The 11,245-nt window shown below is 38.3% G+C and overlaps 1 long non-coding RNA gene across 2 annotated transcripts; it reads left to right on the forward strand.

Moving 5' to 3' along the window:
- Window positions 1-657: 657 nt before the first annotated feature.
- On the forward strand, window positions 658-10,717 carry LOC143508808 (uncharacterized). 2 transcript variants are annotated; one of them, XR_013129486.1, is made up of 3 exons: window positions 658-757; window positions 9,506-9,663; window positions 9,750-10,717. It is a non-coding gene; the product is annotated as an uncharacterized LOC143508808 (long non-coding RNA). The 2 variants fall into 2 exon arrangements; XR_013129485.1 differs by lacking the exon at window positions 658-757 and adding an exon at window positions 8,367-8,927.
- The last annotated feature ends 528 nt before the right edge of the window (window positions 10,718-11,245 follow it).

Genomic DNA, 11,245 nt, shown 5'->3' on the forward strand with positions numbered 1-11,245 from the left:
AAGTGCTGAGGGTGGGAGTTTAAAACGCAGTGTTGCCCTGAGCATATTCATCAACAGTTTACTGGGGCCCCAGTCACTCACTCACACACACACGGGCTCCATCCTCAACATCAACCCATTTGCCTTGATAAAAGTTTGGCACAGAACCATCTGACTCACAAACTAATAAAAATATCATTAGCCTTTTAATAACTGTGTAATTTGATATCGTTGGAAATTATAGGATTTTATTTTCCCCTCTCTCCTGTAGCTCATTGCTGTCATCTACAATAGGAAAAACCAAGTCTTTCTAATATTAGGACACTTGATATAGCCTAGATTAAAAAAAAAGATGAATTATATAAATATTCAAACTCTGGAACAGGACCAGCAAATATTATGCTTCCCATAGCAGTACTTACCAACCAGTACAGCGCGGCAGATAAGAATTAAATAAAGCCCATTGTATTGGCAATGCACCAAGAATAAATAAATGAACAAATAAATAGATAAATAAATAAATACTCAATCAATTAATTGATTCGAAGCTGGGGTATTGCATTAACTTTCTAAAGTGCTTTTAATAGACCTCTGTCACTATCAACTAAAATATAAGTACTACACAGATGATCACACAAATGATGTAATGATCTAACCTCCATTACTCTTAATCTGAAGGGCGCGCGCACATCCGGAAGTGGCCTAGTTACAGTCTCCCTGAAGTAAAATTTCCATTAAATAGTTATGATATCTTTATTGCCTAACCGTGAAACTCCAGGTATTTATTTATTTATTTTACAATATTAAGTTGTTTTGTGCGCATGATGCAATTTTGGTTTCACGAGGAAAGCTGCCGTAGAGCTGTTCTGTGGCACTAAGGTTTATTTGCAAACACCCTAAACAACAGCACAGTTGGAAAACGAAACATTTGTAATTGTAACGTCGTGGAATTATTTGTTTATTTCTTGTGGGCAACATTTAGCGACATATTCAGCACAATAAATCCTACCGGTTACAACCGGAGAACACTCACTACCGACGTAGCACACGTTTCAAACGGCGAAAGTGAGATTATACATTAATTGTAGTCTCTTTATAAAATAGCAATTATGGCGTTATGATCAGCCTTTGAGTCTTTTGAGCTTTAAATCAACTGTTAACCATTTGTCAATTTTCATAAATTGAACGCACTTCCGTGACTGTTTGCATTAGTAGTATCCACTTAAGTGTGTAAAAAAATGATCAGATTTCGTTTTCATTTGGTCAAGGTTGTCTAAACATCCAACAAGATATTTAGCCTGCTACCGACAAAAATCCAATTCTTAATAAATAGTCAAACACGTGTTAGTCACATTGTCAATTTTTCCATTTGAACATACATTTCGAAAAAATCTCTAGGATTGACGTTTGTGTTTGCCTATATTAAACATTGTTTCATTGTCAATTAAATCTTGAAGTCAGGCACGGGCTGGCAAACACGAGCCTAATTCCGCTCAGTGTGATGTTGGTGGAGAGACTCCTCCGCTGGAGCTGGTGTAGAGAACAGCTCGCACTGCCCAGTGAAGGGAAGTCCCAGGCTGCACAAACAGCGTCTTCCTCCCATACCTGTTGAGAAGTCTTTCATCCCTAATGGGCTCATTAGACACATTGTTAATTGAGTGCTATTCAGGGCAACATCAAAGCAAATCATAAGTGTACGGAGCTCCTTTATTTATTTATATATATTTTGGCAAATAAGGTACCCAGTAGAACTCCAAACGTGGCTTTCATGGGGGTGGATGCTAACGACGTTAGTTTTAAGCTTCACTGTGTCATTACATGTAGAAGATTACGCCGAATAACATTTTAGTCACTGTCGTCATGCATTTAGCTTTTCTGCTTTGAAGAACTTGTCATGTGTCTCTCGGTTCTGTGCACACAAGGGAGATCTTCTCACAGGGGACACTAAGAGTGAGTGAGTGAGTGAGGGAGCAGTTTAGGAAATCACTCCGCCGCATATGGTTTCATAAGACTGTCTTCAGAAGTAAGATGTCCACAGCCCTTATCTTTCTGATGAGTATAGTAGTTCTGGTTATGTTTCCAGAAACCATAAAAAAAAACAAAAAAACCCCAAAAACGTATTGATGGTTTGGTTACAGCACTCACTGTACTTATAATGGTCTTGCTGATGTCATTCAGTCAGGTGCTACTAATATGATTTTTCATAAATCCTAGTTGCAGTCATAGCACTGATAGGGCATATGCACTGGATGGACAGGGAGTACACATACTGCTGTTACTATGCTGATGGGCCCAAAAAATAGATGTTAAACAAATCATAAACTCAAATCATTGTAATACTACTGCTACTAATAATGACCATAACAATAACAATAATAATAATTATTATTATTGTTGTTTTTTAATGTAATATGTTTAAAATGCTGTGAATGACAAAACCAGCTCCATTGCTACTTTCTCTGGTCTTTTTGGGACTGCATAGATTTTCTATCAGCACTCTCTTCTCTGTGCTCACGCAGTATTCGCTGGTAATGGGATGAGAAAATTGAAACTAAGTCATTGGATTAAAATTTATCAGCACGTGTTCAGAGGTAATAAGCTGTCACTTATAAAATGAAGATTTGTATTTAGATATATGATAGGGGAGAATAATGAATGAGAAAAATAGATGAAGCTCTTTTGCAGCTAAATAAGTTATTTAGATCCACCAGAGCACGAACAGAATGGTGATAATGAGAATGATTATTGCAGATATAATCATATCTACATATATATATAAAGTAACATGTCCATATCCAAGGTAACATGCATAGCCGTCAGTGAAAGAGTTAACAGTTTTCGCATGTTGATAAAAAGACTCTGGATTGTGTGAAAACATCAAACTTTTTAATGAAGGAAACCTAATTAGGATCAAGAGTAGTGAGCTTGCGTGGAAACCTGATCAAACCGTTGCCCAGTGAACCAGAGAGAGAGCTCACTGACTTCCTTCCCCAGGGGGAAGCAGTCTGGCTTTTACTAGAAAGCACAAGAACGCACATGGGGGGAAAAGTTAATTTGCACTGCCATGTGTTCAATGTTACAACTCAATCTTCCTTTCCTCCCTCAACTTATTGTTATTATTATTGATATTATTATTATTATTATTATTATTATTATTATTAGAAGTAGTAGTAGTAGTAATATTAGTAGAAGTTGTAGTACTAGTTGTACCAGCAGTGGTGCTATTATTGTTATTATTATTATTATTATTATTATTATTATTATTTGAACATGATTATGTTTGTGATCATTTATAGATAAGGTAAAATTTTGAATAATTGGAATCACCTGTTATGTCAACATTGTGGTCCAGATGCACACATACAGTCTTTGTTCTCTTTTCATAGCAAATTATGCATTTTCAAATATGCAGTCTTTGAACTGTCTACTACATGAAAAATTAAAATGTCATAAATAAAAAATTTTTTAAAGTAATGAATGATTAATTTTCAGAGGCTTTGTTGTGCTTAAGATAAAAATAGATCTCATTACCACTATGCCCAAAAAACAATTCAGTAAGATTATTTTGTCATAGAATTTATGAAAGATTTTTATATTATTCACACTGCTTGTTATAAATAGCTATGGCTCTGCTATAATGGTTGCCCTTGATGTAAAGCTGTACTGTAAATAAATAAATCCTGGTGAATTGTTATGTTCAAAAAGTAAGTTTTTAGAATGCTACAATGCTTCAGACGTCATTGTGCAAGGAAATGAACTCACACATTCCCACCCAAAATCTTGAGAAAAACTTTGAGAATCTTGAGAATAAATAATAGTATAAATTAGTAATGAATAAATCAAAATCAATTTGCATGCACTGAAATATTATTACTTCATAGTCCAATTGATTAATTGTTACAAAAAATCGAATCAGTAATTCTATCATTAAAAATTCTATCGTTTTTTAAATGCCTAGAAATGTAAATTACTCCACTAACTTAATGTAATTTGCATTGATTTTTTAATGAAAACTTAAAGGCTTAGCAATAACAATAACAACAACAACAATAATAATGTTTGGTTATTGATATTTTTCATGGTTGAATTTAGTGACAGAGTAAACTAAACTTTATTTTAATTCTTTGATAAACTAACTTTATTTAAATTGTACATCAGTCACAATCAGTTACAAATTCAATAGATTAAATACATGTAAATATATATATATATATATAATGTACTGACTAACATGTAATGGTTCTGTAATATATATATATATATATATATATATATATATATATATATATATATATATATATATATATATATATATATATATATATATTACAGAAACATTAAATGTTAGTCAGTACATTATACACTACAGAAGTAATTTGAAACTAGCATAAGAATTTACATTTTTATGTATTTTATAATATAACAACATAATTTAAACTAGATCTCTGATTTTCTGATTTTGCAATCACGAAGGCTTTCCTTTAAATAACCATCTTACAATTTTAGTTTTGGCCAAAGGTCTTTTAACAGCACATGTGAAATGAAGCCTATTTGGTGAAAGGTTCTGAAACAGGAGGTGTTCTTTTTCAACTTCATAATAATGATATTTAAGAGTGTTTATGACAGGTAGGGTTTGGGGGCTGTCTAATTTGCATGCAATTCTGAAGGAAAGAAAAAATCTTATCAGTCTTAGAATAATGTCACATTTTCTTCAGAGGCTGGGCATGAAGGCCTGGTTTTAATATAAATCACACATTCAGGAGGGGGAGATGGGAACAGATACCTTCTTTCTTTTGACCCACTCTGTGTAAACAGGCAATGACATGAAAAAAAGTATATTAAAAAAACCCAGCGTGCCTGCTGGACTGAGCGTCTGATGCCTGTCAAATCATTAGAAAGGAGAGGTGGCGTTATCAATGGCAGGGGATCAGCGATAGTGGTGGCACATGGCTGTGATGGGGTATGTCTTCCACAGGGCCACTCTAGGGGCCTTTTGTGAATTTATAAAGCGAGATAAAATCGGCTTCATATTTCACCACCAAACCGTCTGATGAAAACAGCCTGGGAGAGAGAATTACATGGTGGGAGTTTTGTCACCAGGCTAAAGGCTTCATGGTTTAGAGAATGAGAGGGAGACAGAAAGAGAGAGAGAGAGAGAGAGAGAGAGAGAGAGAGAGATAGAGAGAGAGAGAGAGAGAAGGTAATGAGAAAAAGCTAAGCTGCTAGTTTGCTCTGCTTAATAAGTTATCCCACTGCTATCTCATTTTACCTGCAGTTTGTCCAGCTAGTGTGCTAGCGCAATGACGTGTGCACTGTGAAACTCCAGCACAGGATAATACTGTCTCCTTAATATCTCTCGCCAAAGTTTGAACAGCCAGATAGGGCTTCCACTTCCCCATCCACTGACATCATTACGCTGCCTTCTCTGATATTAATAATCTGAACAAAGTCTGGAAAAAATGAGACAGTGTTTTTGGCCCTTTCTTCTCCCGGAATGTGTGATCGCAATTAAGATAAGAGTCCTAACACAATATGAAAATTAGGGGAATCTGGTGTCGGATAATTACATGCAGAGTGCTGAAATAAAGCTCTCTCCCTCGATCACACACAAACAAACCAATCGGCAGACACAAGCAGGGAAAAGACACGCCTGTCTTGTCCTCTGGATCCAGGCAATGATACCTGGCACTATCATTTCTTTCTGCATTTCATATGAGTTCATCTCATAACTCATCAAACAATTTCTGCCATCACCACGAGCTTCATTCCCGCTCTGCGGAGGTTTTATTTCTCCTTCGAAACTGCACACATGCACAAATGCAGCTGCCTGAAGGCAAACGAGTTTTAATGTGTTGGAGATGATGAATGAGAAAAGGCTGATTCTTTGGCAGCCAGAGAGCTTCTAGAAGCCTTGTGTTTCTCGTTTGATCTGGGCAGTTAAAGCAAAGAAAGAAACGCAGGAGAGAGGGGAGGGTTGGCGGTTTAAAGCAATACCTGAGACAGCTCTGTTCTGCTGTTCAACAGCCAAAGTCACAAAGCTTGTGACAAGCTTTTCGGTTCATGACAGCAGAACGCAAATGCAAAAAATATTATCCAATAATTTACTTTCACTCGACGTATACATAAAATATAAGGACCACTGCTGCATTCCTGTGTTTTTCCATTCAAACTCATGGATTTGTGCGGTAGCGATAAAAAAAAAATGTTATCTGTTTATTTATTTGTTTATTTGCTTATTTATTGAGCAGTGGCTAACACAGATGCTCATTCAGACTCAGTGCTGTCTCATACTACTATCAGCAAGCCCTCACTCGGAGGGGATTTTTGGAGCGTGTGGAGTTTTTAACATGGAAATTGGCTTTGAACCCCATCTACACAGGTCGACACATCTTCGGGTGAGGCACTGCCACTGCTGACAGGGAAAATGAACCATCAATTCCTTATAATATGGCCTGATTATCATCCTACTTACCCCCTGCAAATTCCAACTTAGAGCAATTCAGTGCCATCTAGGAAATGGTGTAACCCCAGAAAAGATGAAATCCCCTCCCCCACCCCTGACATGCCTTTTAACCAAAAGGAGAGATTCTGGTCTGGGACCATTTCAAACATCAATAAGCGCATTTAACACATCAACTGGTTGGAAAACATCTTGCATTTTTTAAGACATCTGCTTTCAAAATAGCTAAATGTTTCTCGTCTCAGGAACTTCTCAGACATAGTAGCATTTTTTCTCATTTCCTTCTGACTTTCGATGTGCAGGGAAACAGAAATCCATCTTAAGACTTTCTATCGCATTTTGTTTTGACTACATGTTCAGCAGAGATTAGGAATTACAAGAATTATGTCAACAGCTCTGAATTAGTTCAGCCCAAACTCATATGCCAGATAATGCAGAATTCAAAACAGCTCCTACCTTAACAGCCCTGACGTTTTCATCAGATTAACTAGGACTTCTATGGTTACCTCCCCCCTCCAAAAATCAGAGGGAAAAAAATAGCTGACTGCAAGTTTGACAAGTCAAATTTGGCGCTGATGTATAGCACTCTATGTGTGAAACGTGAGTGATCGGCAACTTTTGCGCGCGGGGACCTGCGCAAGTCTGCTGTGGGACGTCTTTATTTGACAGGATTTCGTGTTTTGTGCTGTTTCCTTGGGCCTGTCCAGCTCGCTGGTGTCCCTTTCACCCGGCCAGGCAGCTGGGGCCTGACCTCTAAGATCTGCCCCCTCAAACAGGCCTCTTTTCAGAGCTTGGTCGAGCCCTCCCCTCCCCTCCCACCAGCAACATCCCATTCACCCCCAGAGATAACTTTATTCATCTTGTGCATCATTGTATCCAGTTGAATGAGGGAACTATGCAGACACTCTAGTGAATTGAACAAGTGTGTGAGGACTGGCGAAAGGGAGGCTTTTTTTTGACGGGGGGTGTGTAGTGTTTTAATGTCTTCATTTAAATTGAGAGAAGAATCTCAAGCAGCATCAGCTCTGAACTACGTCACGGAAAGACTGGCTCACTTAATATATAGGCATTAATGAATCACCTGCTCACATCAAAAATGTTTTGATATATTTCACTCTACACCACTGTCCACATGTACTTTTTTAGTTTTTTCTAAATCAATGATGATAATATTGACTGCTATGAATGCTGCCTTGTCTGCTGTGTGTGTGTGTGTGTGTGTGTGTGTGTGTGTGTGTGTGTGTGTGTGTGTGTGTGTGTGTGTGAAATGCTGCATTCCTCTCTCATTTTGTCATCAGAGAGTTGAGCGGAGGTGTCTCAACTGTGTTTGATTTGCCTGCTGTGAGGCTGGCAGGGACAGTTGGGTTTATTCTCTGGGCCCCCTCAGCCTGCCCAGACCACCCTGCTCTCCTCTCATCATTCATATTCAAGCCAAGGCCTCTTGACAAGTCCGCTGATCTCACTCAATGTTTTGTGATATGAACAATACTGTTTTCTCTCTCTCTCCCTCCCTCTCGCTCTCTCTCTGTCTGTGCCGAGGGGCGTCACACTCCTCCAGTCTCGGCGGTGGAGGATAGAGAAGAAGCAGAGGTGTAGAACTACACCCCTCTGTGAGATCCCAGCTAGCTGCGCTGGCCACTCCCATCTCGGCTCCTGCAGAAGATAGTCTAATGAGGCAGATAAGCAGATGCCAGCAGCTTCCATACCATGGACCGCTGCGGCTGGCCACACTGCGCTCTAATGATTTATTATCTATACTGACAAGAAACCTGCTTTTAGGATAGCTATGGAAAACCTACGCAAAGCTTGGCCTCCCTCCTGGATGACAGAAGGGGTTGTTTGAAAGAAACAGAAGAAGGACATGAATAAATATAGACAGTAGTGAGGGAATACTGCTGATTGAATGTCATGCCATCATGCACTCATGGTTTGCAGTCATGGTTTGCGGAGAAATGTAGTCATATGCGGGCGTGAGACTGAATTCTTTTTTATTAACATTTTTCAAGAACATCAGCAAACGTTTGCACTGAATTTGTTCGTACTATCAGCTGGGGGATTTGGGCTAACCCAAAAGAGAGAAGTGTATACATTAGCGCTGTAGTTGCAAAACACTGTTGATATTCAAATGATTATTGTGCAAAATCTGGGATAAGCTTCAGCATGAGAGCCCCTCTAAGTGCCTACAACTATTGCTAATTCCCCTCACCATTGTGGGTCACACAAAGGCCTTAATCCTGCTTCACTTTTGCAGAAAGCTAGGGCTATTTTCCCTCTCATAAACCAACAACACTCCCCCTGGCCTGGCTGAGAGGCTCAGAGAGAGGCAGCTATGGGTGTTATACTTCAAGGCTTTTTTTGTGTTACTTGGCCAGTGCTCCGCATAAACTTTTAAGTGGTCCCAGCAGGCCTCAAACACCTTACGGACGAAAAATAAGCCATGCGGGACTGTAAGAAAGAAGGAGATAAAAGGAGAGACCAGTCACTAAAAGTGAGTCTGCGATAAGAATATATAGGACAGAAAGCCCCTGGTTGTAGTTGTGGAGGGGTTTTTTTATGTACTGGTAATTTTTTTTTCCCCCAATCAACAGTTGAATAGCAGGGTCCTTTGTAAGCAATGTAAATCCTTTAATGCATTATTAAAATCTTGGTAGTCCAGTATCAAAGTGACAGAATTTGTACAAGATTCACTCTGCAAGCTTTGTGGTTTGGCATCAGTCAGTACTGTTTAATATGTGAAGATATAGCCACCCTAAACAGTACACTCGTCTTCAGGATGAACTCGGTCTGCCTCTTTCTCTTCCACCACTTTAAAACTCAGCCACACAGAACAAACGAGCTTGGTACTCAGCTAATTGTTGAAGGACTAATTGTGGTTCAGGAGCCAACATGTGTGACTATGTCAACTATTCTATTTGTTTTTTTGGGTTTTTTTTATATAAATAACCTGACAAAACATACTTCCAAATAAGCCTTAAAGCAATCTGAAAATTGCTTTAACATTTTGTCTTGTGAAAACCAAAGTCTTGTAATTGTTCTTCATATTTTTTTCCATCCTGTTTCTAACAGACTCTCTCCTAGTTCCACTGGTCAGAAGCGCGGGAGGCCCAGTCGTCTCCAGCATGGGGCATTTTCTGCTCAAAGTTCCCCTACACCATTTGTGGGAATGTTGAATGGTGAGCAGTGCTTTAAAGCTGTCACACTGCGCCAAGCCCATTCTCTAATAAGTAAGTGATGGCTTTATTCAGCTTCTGCGTCATGCGGCGTATGAGAACACGTGCCAGCATGTCTTCTGTGTTCGCTCGTGTTACAGGTGTGAGGCGGCAGTTTGCGTGTTTCAGCGGACGAGAAGGAGGAGATGACTCCATTGTCCCATAAACAGACATCAGCTGGAAACTGACAATTGTGGGATTAGCTTATATTTTTATCTCAGCTAATAGCTTACTATGTGTTCCTGTCAATCAGGCCCAAATAATGCTTTACTGTATCCACTCTGCATGGGTTCTGTTTGGCTATGGGGCTGTTCAACAGGGTAGCAAACTGTACTATGGTCAGGGCTTCAAGTGGCTTATTGAGATGGGTTCAAAATAATTCCTGTATTCAAACAGTACCTAATTTCTATTTATTAACACATATTTTAAAGACTTTTTAAGCAGATTTCATTTTTAGCCGACTTTAGGCTGTCTAGTAAGTCTTTGCTAGATCAAAATCAAATTTTGCTTTGTATAAACTTCATTATATTTTAAGAGTCCTATGTCATTTTTATTTACAAGAGGCACAAGTACAACTTTGGTTTTAATATTATTCCTTCTTGCTACTTTCCTTTTTCTCATCACTTCAATATTTTGGTGGATTTCCAAATGCAAATTTATCTAACACTATAATCCCACTTTTTCAGAAGTGGACAAGGACAAGAAAATCAATTGGCTGTTGATGCTGATATTGAGGCAAGTGCATGTGTCTGGTTCTGGGCTTCATGGGACCCAGAGTCAACAAGCCCAACTCAACTACTGCAGAATAGCTGAAACTTCGCGTGCTCCATAAAGTTTCTGGCCTAACCGTTATGTCTGTGACCTACGACTGTGTGAGTGCTGTATCTCCACTGTCTCCGCTGTGTGTTTCTGCTGTTACTAAAGGCATTATTATCTTTTTTCATTACACAAGATTAGAGCAAATCAATACAGTTCGTTTAACTGACCTGCTGTTATAGATTTTAATGAAAAGTAGTGAGATAAATAATTTGTGAACCAAAGATGTTTAGTTTCATATCGCCAACCTTGCCTAATGGATGTCTAACTTATAACAGCATTAAACAATAAAAAATTCTACACAGCGGCTGAAATAAATTATGAATGTAGATGATCATAGATTGCAATTGACCGCTGTTCACCTGCCTATTTAGTCTGCCAGTAAATTGAATAAAGCTGCAGTGTTTTTTCCCTGCAGTGAGCTGTGGGTGTTAAACTCTAACATCCTAATCTGGTTTGTCTGTGAAGAAGATATGAAGACTTATGAGCAAGTATCATCTATTCTGATCAATCATATTTTCTAATGTGTATTCCATATGTTGAATTATAAAGCCCGACTTCATATCAGAAGCAACCATTATAACTGAACTGTTTTAATATCTTGGCGTTGCAATTCAAATATTGTTGGCATATGCATATTGTGTTCAAGTGTATATGGAAATGACCTAGCCATGGATAAATATTCTCTAAATGATTTATAGCAATGCATGATCAGCATGCATTCTATTGTAGTCATTCATATATATATATATGTTATTGACATTATTATTGATATAAATAC

This window comes from Brachyhypopomus gauderio, chromosome 2 (genome assembly GCF_052324685.1).
Source record: "Brachyhypopomus gauderio isolate BG-103 chromosome 2, BGAUD_0.2, whole genome shotgun sequence".
In the NCBI taxonomy this organism is placed as follows: Eukaryota; Metazoa; Chordata; class Actinopteri; order Gymnotiformes; family Hypopomidae; genus Brachyhypopomus; species Brachyhypopomus gauderio.